The sequence below is a fragment of the Ovis aries genome, chromosome 21 (genome assembly GCF_016772045.2).
Source record: "Ovis aries strain OAR_USU_Benz2616 breed Rambouillet chromosome 21, ARS-UI_Ramb_v3.0, whole genome shotgun sequence".
Lineage (NCBI taxonomy): Eukaryota > Metazoa > Chordata > Mammalia > Artiodactyla > Bovidae > Ovis > Ovis aries.
In genome coordinates, this window is record NC_056074.1 from 40,053,659 (window position 1) to 40,078,873 (window position 25,215).

The 25,215-nt window shown below is 45.7% G+C and overlaps 1 long non-coding RNA gene and 1 other non-coding gene across 2 annotated transcripts in view; both read left to right on the forward strand.

Annotated features, from left to right (window-relative positions):
- The first annotated feature begins 852 nt into the window (after positions 1–852).
- TRNAE-UUC (transfer RNA glutamic acid (anticodon UUC)) lies at positions 853–927 on the forward strand. Its single transcript has one exon. It is a non-coding gene; the product is annotated as a tRNA-Glu (tRNA).
- Positions 928–5,022: 4,095 nt separating this feature from the next.
- The window catches only part of LOC132658352 (uncharacterized), a 28,271-nt gene continuing 8,078 nt past the window's right edge, over positions 5,023–25,215 (forward strand). The window contains exon 1 of the long non-coding RNA XR_009597841.1: positions 5,023–25,160. This is a non-coding gene — a long non-coding RNA (uncharacterized LOC132658352). The remainder of the gene's footprint in view (positions 25,161–25,215) is intronic.

Below are 25,215 nucleotides of genomic sequence, written 5' to 3' on the forward strand. Positions count from 1 at the left end.
CATGGGATTTTCTAGGCAAGAGTACTGGAGTGGGGTGCCATCGCCTTCTCCGCCTGGTTCCCTTAGCAGCCCAAAAAGTGAAAGTCGCTCAGTCGTGTCCAACTCTTAGTGACCCCATGGACTATAGTCTGCCAGGCTCCTCTGTCCATGGAATTCTCCAGGCCAGAATACTGGAGTGGGTAGCCGTTCCCTTCTGCAGGGGATCTTCCCAACCCAGGGACTGAACCAGGTCTCCCACATTGCAGGCAGATTCTTTACCAGCTGAGCCACCAGGCGAGCCATAGAAAAGAGCTTGACTGTTAAGTCACCTCAGTCCTGTCCATTGCCTCCACGGGATCTTCCAGATCCAGGGATCGAACCTGTCTCTCTTATGTCTCCTGCATTAGCAGGCGTGTTCTTTACCACTAGCACCACCTGGAAGGCCCGGCTGGAGCTGCTCAGCAGTGACCAGGGTCACCCTTCATGTGAACTGCTGGGCGGGGGCCACAGGGAGCAACCCCTCTCCCTTCTCCTCCTCTCAAGACCTGGGAGTCCAAGGCTGGACAGGCCGCCAGAGCTGGACCTGTAATCGAGCTTGTGGGCCTGCTGCTGACCTGGGAACTCATTTCCTTCCTTCCATCTGTCCAGAAACATCACAAATATTTACTGAGAGCCTCACAGTGGACAGCACTTTTTGTTGTTCAGTTGCTGTGTTTGACTCCTTGCAACCTCATGGTCTGCGGCCTGCCAGGCTTCGCTGTCCTTCACGATCTCCTGGAGTTTGCTCAAATTCATGTTCGTTGAGTCGGTGATGTCATCCAACCATAACATCCTTTTGCAAAGTGACCTTTACAAAACATAATTGTTAGGGACTTCCCTGTCAGTCCAGTGGTTAAGACTCTGTGCTTTCACTGCAGGGGACACAGGTTCAATCCCTGGTCAGGGAAGTAAGATCCTGCATGCTGAGTGACCAAATAACAAAACAAAACCAACGTAAATTGTTTGGTCAACACATGCCTGGAGGTCTGTTCCATGCCAGGGCCATTTTCAGAGACTGCCGGGCCCAGTGGAGGACAAAACGGATAGAAACCCCTCTCTTGAGGAGCTGAGTCCCAGTGGGGGTGGAGTAGGGTAGGATGAAGCTGTTAGTGGCTCAGTCCTGTCCAGCTCTTTGCTACCTCATAGACTGTACCTCTGTCCATGGGATTCTCCAGGCAAGAATACTAGAGCGGGTTACCATTGTCTTCTCCAGGGGATCTTCCCCACCCAGGGACAGAATTCAGGTCTTTTGCATTGCAGGCAGATTCTTTACTATCTGAGCCACAAGGGAAGGGGTAGGGTGGGGGGCACTCAATGAGAAGGTGACCCCGGCAGAAGCCAGGAGGAGCTGAGTGTGGACTGGATCAGGCGACCACTGGGTGAAGTGCTTTTAGGCAGGACAGTATTCATCAGAATTATGAAGTGAGAACAGGAAGGCTTGCTGTGAGCGTGTGAGGGCCTGCCAGGGTCATGCTGCAAGGGGGTGTGGGGAGCAGGCTGAAGCCCAGGCTGAGGCCTGTTTTCTGCCAGGGCAGGCGAGGCCAGGGCGGGCTGGGTAAGAGTTCCCGGTTGTGGTTCCTCCTGGGCTGCAGTGAGGCTGGCCAAGGCAGAAAGGGCTCTGGGCCAGCACGCGGTGACTGTGCAGTTCCTCACTCAGGCCCTGGGACCAGGGGCCTCAGGGCTCCCGGCCGCAGGTCTCCTGAGAGTGGTGAGCCCAAGGTGACCCAGAAGGCCATGGCTCTGGAACTGGACCTGGGGGGGAGGGAGTGGGGGGCAGGGTTCTGGCACATTCTCTAGTGGCTGCAGCAATACTATCATCCTGCCCCATCTTGAACCTGAAGTACCACCCCTTTCTCACCTCTCTTCTCCGTTTTTGGGCCACACTTCACCCCTTACAGGATCTTGGTTCTCTAACCAGAGATGGCACTCGTTCCCCCTGCAGTGGAAGTGAGGAGTTCTAACCACTGGACCACCAGGGATGTCCCTCACTCCTCATTTTCTGTCTGCTGGGTCCTTCCTCCGGCTGGTGTGTATGTTTGTTAACAATCCAGCTGAGCTGGCTGCGGAACAAGTCAGGAAGGCAACCCTGGCTTTGAAAAAAAGACTTGAAGCCTGGACTTTGACCCTGAAATCCTGGGCGACACCTTCCTAACCTCCTTTCCCCTCCAACTTGAGCTCCTAAGTTGGCTGGTGGCCAGAAGCAGCAGGCTTCAGCCACCCACCCGGGTGTGGCGGACCCATCACTACCCAGCCCCACCCAGAGATCCAAGGTCATCTTGTTTACCAGCTGTTTCCTGGAACAGCTTGTTTTGATCTACAGAAATCTGCTGACACACTGGCTGCCTTGCCCCTCCTCCTCTGTCAGGATGGAAGTATTTTTAGCCTTATTTGCAGAGAAAGAGGCAGATCCCAAGTCCCACATTTGTCCACCGTACCATGAGCACTGCCTTGACCCCTTAAGGCAGCACAGAGCGGTCCCTGTGTGGTTTTTCTACCCTCATCTGAGCTCAAACACGTCACACATCCCATTTCCAAAGAAAACTAGCTGTGGAAAAGTCCATGGCCAGGAGAAACAAACCAGGACCCACTGCAACTGTGTCATTTTGTCCTCGAATGGAGCTGGGCTCCTCCAGACATAAGGGCACAGAGGAGGTCAGCCATTCCTTTTGTGCTGGGAGTCCTCAGATCTGTAGGATCCTAATGCTTTCTGTGTGGCTACTTCCACATACTCCTGCTCTCCTGAAAAAAGCTAAGACAGTGTGGTTCTGGAATTTGGGAATATGTGTGAATGAGAAAGGTTATTAGACCACGTAGAGAGCAGCACCCGGAGAAGGGTGTGGCAACCCACTCCAATATTCTCGCCTGGAGAATTCCACGGAAAGAGAAGCCTGGCGGGCTACAGTCCATGGGTCACAAAGAGTCGGACACAACCGAGAGACTAACACAAAGAAAGCAGCAAGCTGAGACATCAAGCAGACACACACCAGTGACTACATCCTCTCAGGCACCTTGTAGATAAATATAGAGCTGAGCCCACAGCCTGGTACTGTGACTCAGCAGAGAAGTTACTTGCTTGGTATTACACACATCTCTCAGCCTTTCTAGAACATTCTGACATGCAATTCCCTTTTTCCACACTGTTCTTTCAGGTCCAGTCTCCCCAACCCACCTATGAAAATGTCAGGACAAGACAGATGAGCCAGACCTTGGGGAAAAGTGAGCTTCCATAATCTTTCCCTGGCTGGAGAGAGCAGCTGAGCTGCCCTGTGAACAAGCCTGGGCTTGCCACATACTCAACCTTCTGGGACGACGGTCACATGAGCAACAGCAGTTTTCCGAGAACCAGGAAGGGTGCAGCAGCTGGCCCCAGCCCCCGCCTAGCAGCTGCTGATGCCATCTTGCAGAGGCTGAGGGAAAAAACCCTCCTTCCCCAGTTTCCCCCTTGTTGCCAAGGGAGCCTGTTGTCACAGGTGGGTTTGTTTAGGGTGTGGGTGGTTACCCTGGAAGAAGACTTCCTGGCTGGAGTTGGTCCAAGAGGCCCTTCTCAGCTCTCCTTACTCCTGACCACTGTCCTTCCATCCCATGCGGCAGGGCTGACAGGACGCCCCGTGGGGGTCTGGAGCTGCGACTTCTCCTTACTCTGACCCCTACACAGGCAAGGGAGATGCCAGCGACCCTTTCCAAATTCTCACCAGTCCCACAGGCGCTGCCAGGCCTCGGTGGAGGGGACAGGCGCTCACGGGGTTGCTTTTGCTTCCACTTTGGGAGAGCCACATTGAGAGCCTGCTCCCCGTAGGCAGTCACCAGGACGTGCCCGCCCCCCCCCCCCCCCCCCACCCCGCCCCAAGCATCAGGCAGACCCCAAGGCCCATCACAGGTTGTAAAGTAGCTTGGACAAACTAGGTCCCTTCGCACCCCAAATGTTTTTCCTCACCTCCCAACCCCAAAGGAAAAAGGGTTAAGTATCTATATACTTTTAGTCTTGTTGCCATCCAGTTACACGTTTCGTTTTCTGCACAAACAAGATCTTGCTTTTCCTTACCTCACAACTACCTTTTCCCAGTTAATAGAGAATGAATAATCATAAAGTACTCTAACCGAACAGGCCCAACTTTTCTGATGAAATACTTGAAGCCTCCAGGCCCCTGGTAACAGAATAACAAAGCGATGACACACGCCCCTCAAGCTACCAAGCAGCAACATGGGGGCTTAACTTTTTAACCAACTTTTTAAAAATCACAGCCATGTTTCTTAGTCAAAGACACTGAGCACAGCTGTGGGTGCGGTTCTCTAAGAGCGGGCCCGGTGCAGACGTGCTTACGATCCACGACACCCACACGCGGAACCCTGGCTCCAGCCCGGCGGGCCGCGGGCTGCCCCTCCCCCGCCCCGCTCCCCCCCGCAGGCCTCAGCGCTGACATCACCGGCGCTCACGAGGCCCAGCCGACGCCCGAGGAGTCACGCGCTGCCGCTCCACCCCCGCCGCCAGGGAGTGATGCGCCCTCTGCAGAGATCCCTCCGCGGCCGCCGCCCGGAATTTTCCAGACGCTCTGCCGGCGCTTCTTTTGGGCTTCTGCTGGGCGGGGGTGACCTGAGGCGACCCCCAGCAGTTCCCTTCGCTTCCTGAGAACAGCCCCAACCCGCCTCATCCACTCCCCACCCACACCTCCCCTCAAGGAACGGGAAGCCTCTAAACCCTCGGCTCCATCACAGGCTGAGAAGGGGATTTCTCTCCCCACCCTCGTCCCCGTTGGAATCCGCCTCCCCTCAAGGTGACCTTGAGATCTGCCGTCGATCTCAGGAAGCCCTTGCTTAGAGGAGTGGGGATAACTGGGGAATTCGAGACCTAGACACCCGGGAGACTGGGAGCCGCCCGGAGTCGTCTCCTTGGCCCGGGTTGGGGAGGGACTTTTTTTCCAGTGGCAGTGGAGGAATCGTCCCGTTGAGCAGTGCCCCAGTGACGCGGCCCAGGGCTATAAAAGCAAAAGTTGTGGCCTGTCCAGTAGGAGTTAGCCACAGGGAGGAGTAGGGGCTTGGGCTTAGTTGTGGAGGGCGGAGTTGGATAGTTTAGGGTCTTAGGAGATAGATGAGAGATATGGCAGCGTTAGATGAGGCTGGGGAACTTGGGGTGCCAAGAGAAGGAAGGTTAACGGGGGGACTAGATCTTGGGGAAATTGTGCTGGGGAGAGCTGTGTTGAAAGGGCCCGCAGTAGCCCAAGGGGAAGACGACACCCCAGGCCTGGCTGTCGCAGCTGTCTGCTGGAGCAGGGGAACTTGAACTTTGGGTGGGCGCCGCTCCTGCGTAGGCTGAGCGGGCCCCCGGTGCCCGGGTTTGTGTAGGAGGAGGAAAGCAGAGACGGAGAGGTGGAGGTGGAGGGTCTTGCCTCCCTTGCTGGAGGCGGAGTTGGTCAGTCGATGCTTTGAAAAGGAGCTGGAAGGCAGGCAGTGGGGTGCAGGGTGGCAGGTGGGCAGGGAGGGGAGGACTTGAACTTGTAAATACCAGCAGTCCCTTTTTTTCCAGACAAAGGGTTGTGAGCCCGCCTGGGGATGAGGCCTCGTGTGGTGGAAGCTGCACTTAGCTTCGCGGGGCTGACAGCTTTGGCCCAGGGCGGTATGTAAGTCTGGCTCGGCCCGGGACAGGGTCCAGCCAGGCCCAGCCTGGTGAAACCCAGGTCTGGGTGTGAGGGTGGTCCTAGGGAGTGAGTGAGGAGGTAAGGTGCCGGTCCAAGCGGTTACTGGTATGTTTGGCAGGCGGGGGCTGTAGGCGAACAAAATTGACCCTCACTTTATTTTCCAGGTGGCAGTGCTCCCCTTTGGACTTTTCCTCTAGGTTCCTCGCTAACCTGTTCTGTGAGCTCACTCTGCCCCCTCTCCTCCCCTTCACTCTCTCGAGGTTACCCATTCACTTAAAACATTGCTTCTGGTAATCTGGTAAGCCGGGAAAGTTGTTCCCATTGGAGTCGGTATCTTGGTAACCGTGAAGAGGAGAGGCAGCCCCTGCTGAGACTCTGGGTGGGCGGGGTGGTGTTGCTTGCCAGTGGAGAGGGTGGGGATTGAATGTGCACCCTTGGGTGGGCCCGCAGCGACGGTACCATCTAAAAGCTACGAAAATGCCTCATGGACGGTGGTTTGTTACTGTAGTGTTCATCATGGCGATCTGATGGCACCAGGAGAAATGGAGCCCCTGGCCAGTGTGAGTCGTAGCGGTGCAGGAGGGGAGACCCTGGAGGAAAGAACCCGTCTAAATTGCTGTCTGCAGAGTGAATTTCCAGAGGCTTAGGAGGAGGAAGTTCTCCAGTGGCATGTTTCCAGGCCTTGCTCAGGAACCCCTGTATTCAGGAGGCCATCCTTTAAGGTTTTCATGAGCTTATGAGGGGCAGTCTTTAAAAGGCCAAAGCAGATGGATCCGGGGCCGTCAGCAGATGTGTTGCTTTGAGTGTTTGATCCGGGAGCAACGATCTCTGGGCACGTGAATGTCAGCAGGCCGTTTCCTGGGTTGGAGGTTTCAGATGCTGCCATCTTCTAAATTGAGTCTCCTGTCATACTAGTGTGCCACGAACCTTGTTTCCAGAAGACTCTTAAGCTGTAGAACATTTTAACGCTGATGCCACAACTCAGATGATGCCTTGTAGATGGAGCTTGCACATGGATCCCAGTGACCCTCATCTACCCACCTGCCTGCCTGTGCTTTTGTCGGAGGAGTTCTTAGTGTGATATATAATGTGTGTGGGAAAGCGTTCCAGATTGAAATACATTAGGCAAATACTTAAATGAAGCCAACTGACTTAAATGAAGCCAACTGGCGAAGTGGGGGTGGGGGTGGGGTGTCATTGTGCTGTGCTAGGTGGGAGGGTGCTGGTCATATCCAGATTGTGATAAAAATGGCAGATTTAGTTTGGTCACTTTTGTTACCAGAAGGGAATAGTCAGGGTACCGATAGTAATCTGTTCATCTTGCTCTATATGCTTCTTAACTTAACTTAGTTGATTAGATTTCAGAGGAATCTTTGTGTTCAAAGGGGAGGGCCCTGAGGTGAGGGGTTGAGGGGTGGGAAACAGCCTGGCCCTGGGGAGGGTGAGCTGAAGAGAAGGCTGTGATTAGGTGTGGCTGGCGGAGGGTGGGAGGGGTAGGGAAAGTGGGTGGAAGGGAATTCTCTGGAGAAAAGATCAGTAGGCAGAACTCTAGGGGATAGAGCTCAAAGGCAAAGAGAATGCTAGTTAATAGTACATTGTTAATGATAGTTAAATTGTTACTTGAAGTTTCTACAGTGCTTCAAACTGCTAAGGGTGGGGAAGGCAAAAAGCAAAATTGTTTTGCTTTGCTATAAGAAGGGGAAGGCTGAAAAGGTAACTGAAACCTCAGTCTCTTGAAAGATGGGTGTCAGGGACTTGCATCAGCAGATTAACATCTTTCACTCCTTTGCAAATTTCTTAAGTGGTTTATCTGAAGGTGTGCAATGTTCAGGGACTAGTTTCAGAAAATACTTACCCAAATTGTGGGCTTTAAAGTATTTTGAGATTTTGGTACGCATTTAGATGCCCTCTTCTGGGTTTGTAACATTTTTGTTCACTTGGTATTTTGCAGTTGAAAGTTTGAGCAAAGTGAAAACAATGATTTCTAAAGGAATTTTGTATGTTACTTCTTGCTCTATAAACATCTTATCTTTTCTTTGTGATGAGTAATTAGTAATAGCCAAAGCTTTTTCTTTTCATCCTCATTGTAACAAGGAGAACTTAAATCGTGATCACTCTCTAATTACTGTAATATTTGGTAGCAAACAATCTATGTACCCTTGCTAAGGTTCCAGTTAATAGTTCACACCATCTTCAGTTTGAATGTTTGTGTTAAGTGAAGGAGTACTAGAGGGGAAACTTAACCAAAATCAGGTAGGGAAATAAAGAGTGAAACTGGGGGTGGGGAGTTATTTCCTGGATTATGGTGTTTGTAAAAATTTAGGGAAGTAGCAATCCTTTGTGATAAAGTAATACCAGTGACTCTATCCTGTCCATTTTTCCCATTGAATTTCGTTTTGAGAATTTTAAACCCTCAGTACTTACGACATGGAATTTTTCTGGGTTCTTTAAAATGTTTACAAGTATGTTGATAGTTGCGTTCTTAACCTGTAACTTGGGCATGTGATACAGTTACTGTCATTGGAATTTAAAGAGCATTAGTCATGCGTGTATGGGGAAATATGTTCCGGTAAGCTGTTGTGAAATTGAAACTGTAAAAACAGGTGGAAAGGAATCTTTCATGTTGCTCTGTATGGTAAGAACCAGTCCTTGTCGCGTCATGTGTGTAACTACTAACACTTTTCTTCCCCTTTACAGCACGAATAAAGGTTTGCGTTCTAAACTCATTAGAATTGCTTGTATTGCTATATTTTTTCAACTCTGATTTTGTCTGTATGTCATGAAGCGAAATGTACCTTCATACTGTAGACTTAGGCTTAGATTGACTAATGTAACTCCAGACTGAGGTCGTTGAGCTCAGTATGGTAACCTCAACAGAACTGGTAGGTCCTGAATGGCCTGCGTCCCCAGTGGCAGTTGGGGATGGACTCTGCTGACTGGGAGTGTGTGATGGTTGTGCAAAATGTGGTGACAAACCACAAGCCAACGAAGGTCATTGTCAGGGTGGGGAGACTATTTCCTAACTTCTTGGAATTTTACCGAATTATATTTCCAAATCGTTTGTTAAAAAGGGGATCTCTCTTGATGACTGTGAGCAGCCTAACAAATGGAAAGAACATGTAATATACGTTTGACATACTTGTGGTCTTTGGGAGGCTGGAATGTGTCTAGGATTTGGGTTTAAGCACATACTTCTCATTTTACTAATTGCATAAGTGCTGTGCTAAGCAATTTGGAATCCAGGGTGTGTGTTGTGTCTAAGCTGCCCCTGTGTCCTGGGCGGGGAGAGCCCAGCAGTGATGCTGGGAGCTCGTTTTTGTGCTGCTGTTCTGTGTTCATTGGGGCCCTAAGGTTTTGCTTTACAGGAGATGAACTTAGAATAGAAACCACCACCCGCCTCTGCTGAGGCGGCTTTTATGTCCAAGGGAGTGGGAAGGGGACAGGGACAGGCTGTTCTGTGACCACAGTGAGGGGCTGGGAGAGCAGCTGGGTGTGGCCCCTGCAGAGACTGGAATTAGGTGCCCGCCTGTCCTGAGGCTCACAGCTGTGCAGGTTCAAGGATTTTTCCCCTGCTCAGCACCCTGTTCTTGATTTCCCCAGAACAATCTAGGCTTCCTTTCCTACCTTGCCCTTCTTGTTTTTGCTCAGTTCTTTTCTGCCTGCCTTGCCTTTTTTTGGAACTTATTTTTCCTTTTGTTTTTATACAGTGATTACCAAACTCAGGGTAGCTGCTATGAGTGTCTCTGGGTACTGTTACCTAGCGATTGGTGGGCTGATGAAGAGTTTCTCCACGGGGGTGTAAATGTCGTTGAAAAGGGGACTGTGAAGTGGGCCTGATGGTTCAGGAGCAGAGCAGGCAGCTGGAGGCTGTACCCACGCCCTCCTGGCTTCTGCCTTGTCCCAGGGCCCTGCCTGTTCTTTATCCTCTGTTCACAGGTCAGGTGGGATATGTCAAAGGTATCGTTGATGGTGTTGGTGATCACTGCTGATCGGTTTGCATCCTCATACATAGATCTGAATTCAGCCTTCCGTCTGAACTCTGAGAGGCAGTGGATGGTACAATGAAATTCAGGGAGTGGGCTTGTAGCATTTAGGTGGAAAGTGGAGATCTGGTGCAGCTAAATGTAATGGGGTATAAAAATAGCAAGAGGTGAATTTGGAAGTTCTTTCAAAAAGAAATAGCCGAAGAGGAAGTGTTGGTTGAGGCTCCTTTGTGGGCCCAGACTGGACACCCTGAGAACTTTGTAAATGGCCTGTGTTAACAGAAGGGTTCCTCACCCCCACTTCACTCTGTTGGCTGCCCTTGGTTTGTCTTACTGGTTGTGGCCGTGGCCAGGGCTAACCTCTTTGTGTACTTAAGTTTCTGGAGGAAATGTTAACCTCTGGCCTTGGGCAGTACTTGCTATTGTGCAGTGCTGATGTTACATGAAATGGCAAGACATGCTTCAGATATTTGTGGTAAGTTTTAAATGTTTATGGGAGGTGGGAGGGGGGGTTCAGGATTGGGAACTCATGTACACCCGTGGCGGATTCATGTCAATGTATGGCAAACCAATACAGTATTGTAAAGAAAATAAAGTAAAAATTAAAAAAATATAAATGTTTAACATGCAAAAATACACAGATGCAGTCGAAATGACAAGAGAAAGATAGCAAAATAACCAAAAATAAGAAAGCTGTGTTTAGGGAGGGTGGCCTTGACCTTCCTCTGGGTGAAGGCAGCCACTCCCACCCTCTGGTCTCCCAAGTAGGACGCCTTCTGCTGAAGGCTCTACCTTCCGGGGCCCCTCAGCATTGCACCAACATCCCTTTTATTTTAAATAACTGTTAGTTCTCATGTTGTAAAATGGGTTTATTGTAAAGTTTACAAATAAGAAAATTGACAAAAACAAACTCCTCAGTAATCTTATTGATAATTGTTATTGGCCTCTTTGCTTCTAGAGGTTTGTTGTTTTTCCCATGCATAGGATATATACCTTTTTACACAAAATTGGAATTATACTGTAGATGCTGTTGTGCAGCTCTTTTCACCTAGGCATCTTTGTGGTGACATAATGTTCATTGTGTGACTTAATCAATTTAAAATATCTTCATTTAGACAACATGGAAGTTATTTTCCACTTTTTCTTAGTAATGCTGTGATAACCCTCCTTCTAGCTCAGACTTTATCATATCTGATAGTATTTCTTGGGGATACATGAATATATTTCAACACATGAATTGCCTTTGTCAGACTTATTACGTCTAAGTTCATATTGCTAAATTGCCCTCCTGGGAGGGGTTTGTAAATAGTGTCCTCAATCTTAAGGTAAACCTTGTCCCTACTTTTTCTCAAATGAGGTAGTTTCACACTAAAAACCTTTGCTCCCCTTTTGGGTCCAGGCAGCTTTTTGTGTGTGTGAGCCCTGCTAGTGTACTGAACATCTGTGTGTTTTGACATCTGCAGTGTTGTGTGTGCATCCATGTGTGACTTTGTACTTTGAAATGGCTCGTTTTTCTATTTTGTAAAAGCACTTATGTATCACTAATGCTTCATTCTCTTTGATGCAAATATTTTTCCAGTTTGTAGATTGCCTTTTCATTTGTTTTTCAGTCATACAAAAGTCACAGTTTTTCTGAGTCCATCATTTTTCCTGTGGTTTCTGTACTTGTGTTAGTTTAGATCTCTCCCAATCCCAAAGCATGTAAGTATTAATCTCTGTTATTTTGTGACAATTGTATGATTTCATTTTTTACATTTAAACATTCACTCCAACTGGAGTTTATTAGCAGACGGGACTGGGGGTTGTGTGTGTGTGTACAAGGGGAGGCCTGGTACCCCCTCAGAGCCCCTGGGCTTGCTCCTTCCCTGTGGCTGGATGATGGAGTGGCAGAGAGTGCTTTCAGCTGGGAGACTTGTCACAACTGGACAGTTCACTGAAGACTTGCGGGCAGGTGGCCGTTGTGTTAACTGAGCCCAACTGGGGGCGGTTCTGGTGCAGACAGACGTGCAGATCTACTCCTGACTGGGAGCAGTTTCTGAGCCTCTCGGGGCTGGTTTTCCTCCTGTGTGAGGTGGGAGAATGAATGGATGTCTGTATTTGGCACGTGGCCGCTCCTCATTGAGTGGTGATGGTGATTCCTTCGCCTCCTTCGTGGCCAGCCTAGGTCCAGCCTCTTCCTTCTGGTTCCCACTACTCACTCACCTTCTCTGGGCCTTTCATGTAGTGTAATCTGTGTACATGTTCTGGGCTGTTCTGGTTTTCCACCTTAAGTTTGTTTCCATGCAGATTTTTTGTATTAGCAGAGTCCACAAATGTGTTGGAAGTGCTTTTTCTCAGGGATATTAATTCTCCCACAGAAATCCCATGGAGGACTCTTGTAGAAGCCTGTGAGTGCTCTGAAACTTTGTAGAAGAAGCCTGTGAGTGCTCTGAAACTGTTTTTCCGCGGAAACCATAAGCTTGCTGAAGGGGGTTCATGACCTCAAGAAAATACCATGAATGAACAGTTGCATTACTTTATCCTATTGTGCATATGCTATAACACGTTGAGCCGGTCTCTTAAGTTGTAAACAGTGTTTTAACTTTTCATTTGTGCTAGTATGAGCATCTCAAGTTTTGTGAAAATATGTAAATATGTATTGGTAGAAATATATATATATATATCCATATCTGTTCTCTAGGGTGGCACAGCCTGGTCACTGAGCAGACTCTCAGATACTTTCCAGATACCTTACACTTACTTTTGTGAGAATATCTATTTCCTTTCATAACTGCTAGCATCAGGTTTTTTTGTTTTATTTATTGCTACTTTCTAAAGAAATGAGTGGTAAAATATGCATAACATGCATCACCATCTTAACCATTCTACTGTACAGTTCAGTAGCGTTCAGATAATCTCCAGAATTTTCTCATTTGGCAAAATTGGAACTCTGTACCCATTAAACTCATCCTCTTCTCCCTAACCCTGGGCAACCACCATTCTGCTTCTCTGTTTCTATGAGTTTGAGAACTCTGGGTACCTCGTATTAAGTGGAATCATATAATATTTGTGTTTTGTGACTGGCTTATTTTATGTAGCATAATGTCCCCTAGGTTCATCCATATTGTACCATGTGTCAAGATTTTTTTCCTTCTTAGAAGAATATTGCATTGTATGTATACATCACAACTTGTTTATCCATTGGACATATCTATTGAACATCTCATCCTTGAACATTGGGTTGCTTCTACTTTTAAGTTGTGAATAATTCTGTTACGAACATGGGTGTACAAATGCCTTTTTGAGACACTGCTTTCAATTCTTTTGGATATATACCCAGAAGGGGTATGGTTGCCTCATAGGATATCGTTATGTTAAATTTGGGGAGAACTTTCATACTATCTTCTGTAGCAGCTGCACCATTTTATACTCCTATGGACAATTTACAAGGTTTCATAGCCTCACCAACACTTGTTTTTTTAGTGTAGCCATCTTAATGGGTGTGAAGTGATATTTCATTGTGATTTTGATTTACTCTTCCCTAATAGTGGTGTTGTATCTTTTCATATGCTGTCTGCCCAATTCTGTATCTTCAGAGAAATGTCTTTTCACCTTTGCCCAGTTAAAAAAATGGTTTATTTGTTTTTTGTTGTTGATTTATGGGGGTTATTTACATATTCTGGATATGAACCCCTTATCAGATACATGGTTTACAAATATGTTTTTCCATTCCATAGGTTGCCTTTTCACTGTTGATTGTGTCTTTTGATGCACAGAAGTTTCTAATTTTGATGTAATTCAATTCATCTGTTTTTACTTTTGTTTCCTCTGCTTTTGGTGTCATGTCCAAGAAACTGTTGCCACGTTGAATGTTATAAAGTATTTATTGTTGCTTTATTTAAAAAGTACTTACGTGGTCAGCCTGTATTTCTGTAATTACTGTTTAGTCTGTTTTACCACTTGATTTACCATTTGTATTTTTTCTTTGACCATTTACCAAATGTATAAAATTGACCAAATATATAAAATTTCTATATTTTATAAAGATCATGAATTCCTTGTATAGTTGGGAAGGGAAGCTTTTGCCAGTGATTATCAAACTTACTCTCATTTTTTCCTTTTACTGTTGTGCTTAGAAAGTATTATACAAAGACATTTTAAAGATTGATGTAACAAGACTAATAGTAACAACTAATACGTTTAACTTCTGATTACTTTTTCTTTAGTAGCTAAACGTGTGTACTCCCACCTTACAGTAAATGCTCTTCTCCATTTAAGGAGTTATGTATCCAGCCTGCTTGGTGTATCTAAACTGATTACACTGACAAAGTTGAATTATCAGACTTTAAGCAAATACTGTCATCGTGCTTTTGTTGCAGGTCTGTCTGTATTAGCTGCTTGTAATTATCTGCCTGAATCTACTTCTCACATTTTTAGTCTTTAGTTTTTGCTGTTTCTAATCAAATGCTTTGGATTTTAATGACTAAGTGTTCATTATAAAATCTAGTAAGTGGAAGATATGCTACTCCTTAAGGCAAGAATATTCTTTCTCTTTGTTGGAACTTGAGCACACAGAACTGGGTTAATCTTTGGTTCGAGACGTAAAACATGGCTGTCTTATATTTGGTTCCGTGATGTTTTGATGCTGTGGCAAACAGTTTTGAATCTTCTAGTATATAACTAGGACATTTAGACTGTGACTTTGGCCACCTATGGGGTTCTACTCGTTTCCCTTCCTGCCTCCCTCTAAGCCAAAGTAGTTATGATCCTGAATACTAAGTTTCTCTTTTACTTCTTCTTTTCTCATATAACTTTGGAAAAAGAAAAAAACTTACCTAAGTGAACTATAATTTTCATTTTAGTAGTTTTTAACTTTATAGAAAAAGTATAAGCTTCTGGAATTTTTCTCATTTAATGGTATTAAGATTCATCCTTTACCTTGTGCGTAATTTTGGAGTCTAATGTGACTATATGGACATAGTTAATGATTCCATTTTTCCCATTGTTTTTTATTCTGGTCAGTGTAATTGGATAAGTGGTAGGTGGATGCTCTCTTATACAGAATTAAAGCTTGACTGACTAGGTTGTCACACCACCCCCCGACCCCAACCAACCCCACCTTGAGTGCTGTTTCCTGCTAGACCTTTTTCTATACATTTTAATCCACATTTAATATTTAAAAAATCTATGTAAGTGGGAAAATACTGTTTTATACCATATATCATTCCTGACTTGCCTTTTTCATTTGGCAGTAGGGAGATTCCCATGAGTACGTGTTGAACTGCCAGCCTTGTATTAAGCGGCTGGGTACTAGTCCTTTACTTAGATGTTCCATGAGTTATTTAGACCTGCTGCTGCTGGTGGATATTTACACTATTTCCAGTCCCTTTGGATGCTGTGTGATCGTTGTCATACACACCCTGTGTGCATACACATGAATATTTCTCGGAGTAGGTACCAAAATGTCAGACATTGTATGCTCAGTTCTGCCCGGTTCTCCGGAGTGGGTCTACAGATTTGCTTGCCAGGGGATGAGTGTATATGTGCATATCCTCTCTGACAGTCTGAAAAGCAAGCTCTAAGATTCCTGCCAGTTGCTGTCTCTGATCTGTCATGGATTCACAGTGACCCACTGAGACTTTAATGGGTACAATGGACTCTTGCCATCTGTGGGTTTATATTTGTGGACTTGAAGCTGATGGAGGTGCCAGAATGCAAGGCATATAATCATTTGTAATCTTCTTAAAGTACAATTTTTTCAATTATTCATGTCATAAGGCTACTGAGAATACCCAGCCAAACACTCTCCATCCACGTCCCCCTGTGGCTTTGTTCTGCACTTGTCTCTGCATTGCAGCAACTCTTGAAGGGACCAAAACTTGGAAGATTTAGGTAAGTTCATGGCTAATGTTACTATACTGTGTACTGTGGTAATGGATGGGACTGTGGAATGTACATTTGTGGCAGAATTTATATTAATCCCTCTATAAATCACTAGTTTTGCATTTAAATTTTAAACAGTATGTAGAAAAACATAGAACATAGATGTTTCTCTGCAGTTCTTCTCCCAAGAATAGTTATTAATAGAAACTTCATTTATTGTCCTTCAGACATTTCCCCTCCGTGGACATACAACAGTTTTATCCTGTTATTATCTGCTCAGCTGCAAACATGCAAACATCTTTATTATTTTCATGATTCTATAATGTTTATTTAATCTTGCGCATGTTGGCATAGTCATTTTAACCGTTTTCCTGTTGTTGAGTTTCTAAGGTGATTTCCAGGGTTTTCTGGCCATACAGATAGTGCTGCAGTGAGCATCTTGTAGATACCTCTTTGCACATGTGCTATGCCAGCCCTCAGCTCATGATGCCTGCAGGAAGCGTGAGCTCCAGGCACACCTGCTCCACACGCCCTGTAGCCAGCTCTCCTACCCCGGTGCTGTCCAGGTCTGGGACTCACAGTCTTGTGAGGTGGCTTGAGAGTTTCTGCTGCCCAAGTAGAATAATGCTGGTCTTCTCCTAATGTGCTGTGAAATTCAGTTGAAACTGCTTGTTCATAACCAGATTTTAACTGAAGATGGTGTCCGACTTTTTAGCACAAAACAAGGACAGGCCTAACAAACCTCAATCTTTTCCAGTGTTCTTCCCCTAAGCAGGTTGAAAAACAAACTCTTCTAGAAAAGCAGTTGTGACGTTTGCAAAATTACCTTCTGTGTTTGGTCTGTTGAAACCTGACTGGCAGCTGTCTGCAGCATTTCTGTCCTCAGGGGAAAGAGGTGTGTGCAGGTGAGGCACAGTCTGCCCCCTGTCTTCTCAGCACTGCCTCGGCTGCTTTCTGGTTTAGTATGTGCTCGCTCTCCTCTGAGAGGCCACCCAGTGGCAGGAACACGGGTGTGAATCCCTCTGTCTCTCTCTCTCCTCTTAGGGTCAGTCCCCCCAGCCTTGTTCTCTCCCCGCAGCTTCTGGGGTGATGGCTGCAGTGTCCCCCTTACTCTTCTGTCAATGTGACAGCTGTGTGACCCGTCGTCTTGGTGTCAGATCCAGGCCCTGCCTCTGCCCTGAGCTGACCCTAAGGGCAAAGACTTCTCTAATTCAATGTAAAGGTGTAAAAAATGTTCAGGGTAAAACCTGCACATGTTAAAATCCAAACCCATAAGAGTTACCATGATGTTTTCCCCTCTAACCCCTGGCCCTCCCTTCCCGTAGAGACTGCTATTGTGGCCAGTTAGTTGCTGGAGCTTTCTGGAGAGCTCGTGTATGTATTTTGCTGTGAGGCCCTATGTTACACTGGATGGTTCAGATAACAGTGCATTGAGCTCGCCGTGTACCTGTATTCTTGTCTGCCTTGGTGTAGTATCTGTACAGGTCCATGTTTGAATTATCCATTCCCCTTTTGAGGAACAAATAAGGTTGTTTGCAGCAACTTTTACTGTATGTAAATCTATACTAAGTATCCGTTTCTGTGTGTTTCGGTGTACACGGCAGCTGCATCTGCGCCGTACGTTTCTTTTGAGGGAAATTCTGGCCCGTAGTTCGTTCCTTTCCAAAATGAGGGAGCCGTCAGCTTACACTCCAGGAAGGCTGTTCTGGTTGACCATTCCCTACACCTTTACCGACACTGTTCTTGAACTTATTTGTCTATGTGAAAAGTAAAAACAGTTATGTCATTGCAGTTTTGATTTGCATTTCTGTTGGGCTGTGCACTTGGGGATTTTTAAGAGCTCTTAGGGCTCCCCTTGTGGCTCAGCTGGTAAAGAAGAGCTCTTAACATATTAGTTAATAACTCTTTGTCATTTGTGCTGCAAATACTGTTTGTCATTTACCTTTAAATTTTATGCTTCTAGATTTTTTGGTGTTCAAGAGTTTTAAATATATTTAAGCTTTTTTATGAGTGTTTTCTTTTATGACTACTGAATTTTATGAGAGGAAATGGCAACCCACTCCAGTACTCTTGCCTGAAAAATCCCATGGATGGAGGATCCTGGTGGGCTACAGTCCATGGGGTCGCAAAGAGTTGGACACAACTGAGTGACTTCACTTTCTTTCTTGTCTTTCAGAAAGACTAATCCAGCTCAAGATTATTTTTTGTTAAACCTTGTGTATTACCCAGTTCTTTTAAGGTTTTATTTCTATTTGAATCTTAGCTCCATCTGGACTTTTGCCATAATGAGTAACTGGCAACCCGCCTATCGTCCCTGCACCTTACTGGTTTACGTGCCTGTTCCCCATTTGTCTGCGCATGTTGCAGCTCCAGTTCCCCACACTGTGGCTCTGTGCCCCACTATGTGGTGAGGATAGGCCTGCCTCCTTTCACTCCCAGATTTTCCTGGGGTTCGTGCATGTCTACTTTTCCTTCCGTATGATGTCTTCATGCTGTTGCCTCCTTGTGCAAGGATAAGGCATGTCCTCCCGTTGACTCCCGTTATTTTGATTTGGGTCCAAAGGATGTGGAAAGCTGTGGCCCATTAGACTCATCTTAATCTGTCAGTAACTAATATTTTCATGACTCTAATGGTTACTCTCTCACATTTGTATGACTATTTTAGCCATTTTCTTACTGTGTGTCTGGGCGTCCCAACCTGCTTCCAGAGAGCCCCCAGCACCCACCCTCAGGATCGCCCCCATCACAGCACTTCATGTTTTCCTACTGAGCCTAATGGTTACTTGTCACTGTTGAACTTGCAATGTCCTGTTCAGTGGACTTTACAGGTGAAATGCTCCAAAACATACTGCCAACAATGCCAATAGCTTTCTGCAGACCCAGCGTGAAGAATGAATTGGGCATATTCTAGGGTCACCTCCTAGGAAGGGAGTTCAGCTGGAGGGTTTGCATTCTGAACCTCTGTCCCTGTGTGGCTGACTCCTGTCAGCTAGGATGATCTGTGTACCCAGAATGTCTAAGGAGAATCCTGTCCTGGAAAGCAGCGCCTGACCCTGAACTGCCTTTTTCTCCTGTCCATGCCTGACAGACTGTTTACAAAATGTCTTGCATGCTTTCCTGCCTTATCAGAGTGGTGCAAACTAGAATTTACCATTGCTTTAGTGTCTCAAGGCCACCATCCACATCCACATTGTCCTGTCGGGCACATGGCAGTTGATTTGGGGTCTGCTTCAGTGGCCTGTTTGTCCCCTCACTGACCATCCTCCCCAGCCCAGCCCTTCCTCAGGGTTGGCCCACCCCTCCTGTACCAGACTCGTGGTGTCTATACTAGGGATGAACTGAAGGTGACTGGAGGTGAGACAGCCAGGCCTTCCCTTCAGTTATTTTATTGTTTCACCTGTGCATCAGCAGTGGCCTGCGTCTCTTCAGAGGTAATGTGTATGGGTTTGTTTTTCAACCAAACACAATTCTGTTTTCTGATTATGATTTTCTCTCATTTACTGTTGAAATACACCAGGATGCTTTTCTTTGTCTTGGAAGACGTCATTGTGCAGAAATCTGATTGTTTCCTTCGGGGAATTTCTTACTGGTGACATGACTGGCTCAGTGGGCACGGCCAGTGTGAAGGCTTTGGTCTCACCTTTCTGAGTGCCTTCTTGAAAGGCCAGCACACTTCAGCCCGGCCCTGCCCTTGGCAGTTTAAGCCAAACTGATCGGCAGTTTAAGCAGTGTCTTAGTGTGTTAATTTGCACATTTTGACTCTAGGGCTGAATATACACTAATCCGTGTGTGTTAGTTGATCTCTGCATCTGCTTTGTGCTTCACTTTTATTTTTGTCGCTTCCTGAGAATCCTTTTTTATGTTGAGGACACATACTGTAGAGAACTACAAAATGTTTTTCAAGTTTGTAATTTGCTTTTTAAGTTTACATCTTGGATCTTGCTGTTGGTTTTAAATTTTGTAACCAAATCTGATTTTATCATTAGGGTTATGTACTTCAGTGTCGCTGCGCAGCTTGTGGGATCTTAGTTCGAATCTAGACCTTGGAAACGCAGGGTTGTAACCACTGACCTGCCAGGGAAGTCCTTTTTCTGGTTCTTGTGTGGTTTCATTTTTGACATTTAACATTTTTACTCCATCTAGAAGTTTTTGTGTACAGTATGAAGTAAGAATCTAATTTAGATCTTTTGAAGTGGCTAACAAATTTTCCCACACCTTCACTAAATAATTGGTCTCTCTACTGATTTGTTAATTATGGGCTAAATACTCTGAATCTGTTCATGAACTCTTCAGTCTGCTCCACTGATGTCTTTTCTTGTGCCAACTCAATGTTTTAAGTATTTGGCTTTATAATATCTGCTTTAATATAAGTAATACAGGCCCCCGCCATTCTTTTTTCAAGTATTTGGATTTTGTTGGAGTTGAATTGCATTTATATACATGTTACTGAAACTTCCCATTTAGGAACTAGCCTCCCTGTTAATTCAAGATAGGATGATTTTCACATCTCTTGGGAATTTTAGACTTCATTCAAATTAAGCACGTTTATGAAGTATGTTCCTAGAAGCATTCTGTATTGTGGTTGGATACATTTTTCTACTAAAATTTCTGACTATGGTAGCATATGGTAAGACTGGTTTTATGTATTTTATAAACACATTGAATTTCATTACTAGAGCCAGTTGAGACGCAGTATAGCATCTTGGCTGAAAGTGTGGACTTTCGAGTCAGGTGACCCTACTTTCATGCTAGGCCTGCCTCATTTCTGTGTGACCATCTCTGCCTCGGTTTTCCCATCTGTACAGGGAGAGGAATGTAATCGTATTATCTGAAGTGGGATGAGGACTAATGGAGCAATGTAAGCTTTGTGCTTGGTGCTGGCCTGCCATGGAGTGAGCACTGTTCAAAGTGGTTTCTAAGTAACTAATGTCATCTTTAATCATATCATCCGTATGATTTATTCCTTTTCATGCTTCTCTCCTGTCTTGTTTGCATTGGCTGTAATTACATTGTGATCCTGTTCCCTTCTGAGCCACCCATTAGCAAATGGAGGCGGCCACACAGGCAGCCCGCACCAGGTTGCCCAAGGGAGTGATTGTTCTGCTGGTGGTCCTCAGGATGAGTTGGGGTGATCTGCTGATATACATTTCAAATTTCAATATTTATGTGGTGTTTTTTTTTTAACATGTACTTTGAAATTCCTCATTTTCCACTTGTGGTAATACAAAGTTTCCTTTTAGCTAGATTTATTTTTCCTTTTTTTAACTGAAATATTCACAGTACCATAAAATTCATGCTTTCAAAGTGTATGATTAAGTGGGTTTTAGTATGTTCAGTATGTTGTGAATGTTTTGTGTGTTCACATTCGTTCACATACACTAATGTTCCATTTCCATTATCCATTTCCAAAACTTTTCATTATCTCAAACAGAAGCTCTCTACCCCTGCCGTTTCCCATCTTCCAACCCTGCCCCTCCCCATCCCTGGTTCCTTTATACTCTCTGGCTCTGTGAATTTGCCTTTTCTTGATACCTTGTATAAGTGGAATCATATGATGTTTGTCCTTTTGTGTCTGTCTTATTTAGCATGGCGTTTTCAAGGTTCATCCATGTTGTGGCAAGCAGTATTTCTTTTTGTGACTGAGTAATATTTCATGGTATGGATATACCATATTTGTTTATCCATTCATCAGTTGGACATTTAAATTGTCCCACTATTTTTGCAATTAGAAGTAATGCTTCTGTGAACATTTGTGTACAAGTTCTTGTGAAAACACAAGTTTTAAGTTCTCTGGTATATACCTAGGCGTGGAACTGCTGGTTCATACAACAACTCTATGTTTAACTTTAACCAAAGTGTTTCTCCGTGGAGCTATGCTGTTTTATGTTCCCATCAGTAATTTATGAGGGTTCCAGTTTTCTCACATTCTTGCCAACACTTGTTCTTACCTTTTTGGTTGTAGCCATCTGAGTGAAAATGATGGTGGCATCTCATAATTTTGATTTGCCTTTCTGTGATGACTGATAATGTCAAGCACATTTTTAACGTGTTAGTCATGTGTATCTTCCTTAAGGAAGTGTCTATACTGATCCTTTGCCATCTTTTTAATTGGGTATTTGTCTTCTCATCATTGAGCTGTGAGTTCTTTATATATTCTGGACACTATACCCTTATCTGATATGATTTCCTCATGTTTTCTCCCATTCTATGGGTTGCAACTCTACTTTCTTGATACTGTCTTTTGAAATAAGTTAATTTATATTTTAAAAGTTAGTTGATTTAAGGGGGGGAAATAGGACTACTGTATTCAGATGTGGCAAAAAGATGTGTGAATTAACGTTTGGGAAAGTGTCTTCTGTGAAACCACAAGTGTTTGGGGAAAAAAGTGTGAACCTTAAGTGAGAAGTGAGTGAGTGAGTAGCGCTATCCCTCCATAGTGATGTCAGCGGGCTCACTGCTAGATGCACTGGGATCATTTGTTAGTAGATAATGAGAAGGCGATGGCACCCCACTTCAGTACTCTGCCCTGGAAAATCCCATGGATGGAGGAGCCTAGTAGGCTGCAGTCCATGGGGTCGCTGAGAGTCAGACACGACTGAGTGACTTCACTTTCACTTCTCACTTCCATGCATTGGAGAAGGAAATGGCAACCCACTCCAGTGTTCTTGCCTGGAGAATCCCAGGGACGGGGGAGCTTGGTGGGCTGCCGTCTATGGGATCACACAGAGTCGGACACGACTGAAGTGACTTGGCAGTAGCAGTAGATAATGAGGAAGCTTCTATTTTATTTTTTAAATCGGTGATAGATAGGGATTTATTAATGTCTTTTCTGCATCTTTTGAGATGGAGCATCAGGTTTTTCTCCTTTCATTTTCTAATGATTAAGAATTAATGGTGGAGAAGGAAATGGCAACCGACTCCAGTATTCTTGCCTGGAAAAGTCCATGGACAGAGGAGCCTGGCAGGCTGCAGTCCATGGGGTCACATGACTGAGCATGTGTGCATGAGGGTGGAGGGTGACAGGCTGGTAGCAATAAACTGGTAGAACTAAAAAAAAAAAAAAAAGAATGAATGGGATAGTAAGCCCTCCTATGACTTCTGAAACAAACTTTTCCAGGCCTGGAGCTCTATTTTGTCGACAGAAATGAACCATAGGGTCGACTTGACTTGGGGCCTTGCCAGGCAGGCAGGTGTGGGGATCTCAGGAAGGGCAGACATAACTGCAGGCTATTGGTTTGAGCTCAGCTCAGACAGCTGGTCCCTGTTCCCTGCTTTGCTACGTATGGGCACATGCTTTTGGCCAAATTCCTTAAATTCTTAAAGCCAGTTTCCTGAGAATGGGGGTAAAAACATGCATCACTCTCCCAACAGTGTGAAGCTGAAGTGAGGGGTGCACTGGGAGGTGAGTCGCAGCGCCACCCTTCCCATCCGTTACGACAGAAACATGTAACGATGGAAAGTTCCCAGATCACACAGTGTGGGGTGTTCTGCTGCTGCTCTTTGGAGGTTGAGTGGTTCTTTGAAAACTGAGTCCTGGACTAGTCAATATTTCTATCTGATCATACACTTTTCAGATTTACTTTCTAAGAAAATTATGTTGTTCATCTGTATTAGTGTGCAGTATCCTTTTACATTTCATTTTATTTACATTTTAGTATCCTTAGTAGTTTTCTTCATTTTGTTGTTTTAAATCAATTTATTGTTGACTGTGCTGAGTCTCTGTTGTTGAGCACGCCTGTCTCTAGTTGCCCCGCGCAGAATTCTCACTGCCAGTGGTTTCTCCTGCTGTGGAGCACCAGCTCTAGGGCAGGTGAGCTCAGTAGTTGTGGAGCACGGGCTTAGTTGTCCTGTGGCATGTGGAATCTTCCTGGACCAGGGGTCACACCTGTGTCCCCTGCAGGTGGACTCCGAACCACTGGACCACCAGGGAAGTCCTTCACTATGTTCTTATTGCTCGTTTTTTTTTCCTTGAATAGTCTTTTAAGAACTCTATTTTACTGACCTTTTCAAAGAAGCAGCTTTAGATAAAATAGGTAGTTCTACTGCTTTCATTTTGTAATTCATAAGTTTCTGCTTTTATTTCATTCTTCTCTCCGGCTTTCCTTGGACTTTGTTCTGTTACTCTCTTTCTAGAGTCTTCCATACCTCATTCACTCATGTTCAGACTCACACACTTTTAACAATGGAAGGAGGTGGAGAATGGCATGGGGTGGCTGTGGCTTGAGGTCCTGCTCCAGCCCCGCGGTTCTGTCATCCCTGTGACCATGGACAGGGCCCTCCACTACTGAGGTGTGGGACCTGTCTGAGAGAGGCTACTGATGCCACCCAGGAGGATGTACCAATGCCAGTTGGTGGCTGGGGCCTGGCAGACCCATGGAGAGGGAATTCAGCAAAGAGAAGCAGTGAACCGCTGTCGCCTCCTTCAACTTTTGACTTCTAACGCTCATCTCCATGGCTAGACCCTGAGCTGGTCCCCAGGAACACAGGTAAACATGACGACTGGCCCTGCCTTCATGGTACACATTTTTTTTTAACCTATGGTAATCAGGCTGTGGTTTACTGAATGGTTACTTGAAGAACTGATGAGAAGTAGTTCTAAACACTACCGCTTTTTTGAATCTATGGTTCCCCTTGTTCATTGCTTAAAGTATTATTTTTATAAATGTTCCACGGCACTCAAGGTATTCTCTGATACGTTCCACGTTCTGGATTAGTCCCTTTGTGTGTTTTTTGATCTGGTTCAAATCCACTGTGTCGTTTTGCATGTGAGGAGTGTGGCTGCATTCTCAGCACCTCTTCTGGTTCTCCCCACTTCCCCCAAGATGGCTCAGCAGCTCTGTTCTCTGTGTTCTGCTGCAGCAGCACTGGACCAAGATCCGCCTGTTTGACTGCTGCCTGCTTGGAATTCACTTTGTCTGATGTAGACAGGGCAGACCTTCACCCCACCGCACCCCCGGCCTAGCCATGTCTCATTTGCGTTTGACTGAAGTACCCGTGGAAAGTTATTTTCAACTGAAATTTGAAACTATTTTTACGTCTTTGTGCCTATGTATGTGTGTTCATTTTACACTGTTAAATTGGTAGCTATTTTGCTCTTTCTACTTCAGGTTATGTTGTGGGCACAGTTACCCTCTGAAACCATGCACCTGTTCTGATTGAGGCCCCTGGGCATTCCAGGTGGGAGACTATCACTGCTGCCTTGTGGGCTACAGCAGCTGGGGTCCAGCATTTTGTGATGACAGATGACTGTCACAGATGCCTTTGGGCAAATCCCTCATGGCCTTGCATTCCCCCCTGGGACCCCAAAGGGAAGCAGCAGTCGCCTAGTCCTCCTTGCTCACTGCCCTGTGCCCCCCAGATGGCTCAGTGGCCAGTGACGGACTTACATCTGCTCACACTATGAGCGTGTGGTGGTTTCTTGACGCCACTTTAATGTTCAGGCCTTTAGCCGGTGGCATGTTTCCCTGTGTAGATCACCCTCTGGGTTTCCCGAAGTTCAAACAGTGAGGGCCTCGTCACTAACATGTCAAACTAACTCTTTGCTCATCTTGCAGAGTGTGTTGCTACCCCCATTTCTGGGGCCTTTTAAGGTCAGAGCTTTGTTGCTTCATCATCAGGTTGGGACTTAGATGGCCATGCACGTCTCTCTCTCCTGCTTCAATAAGTAAGTCCTGCCTTTTGTTGCATGTTTGGCGGGGGTGAGTTGAAGGAAGGCTGTG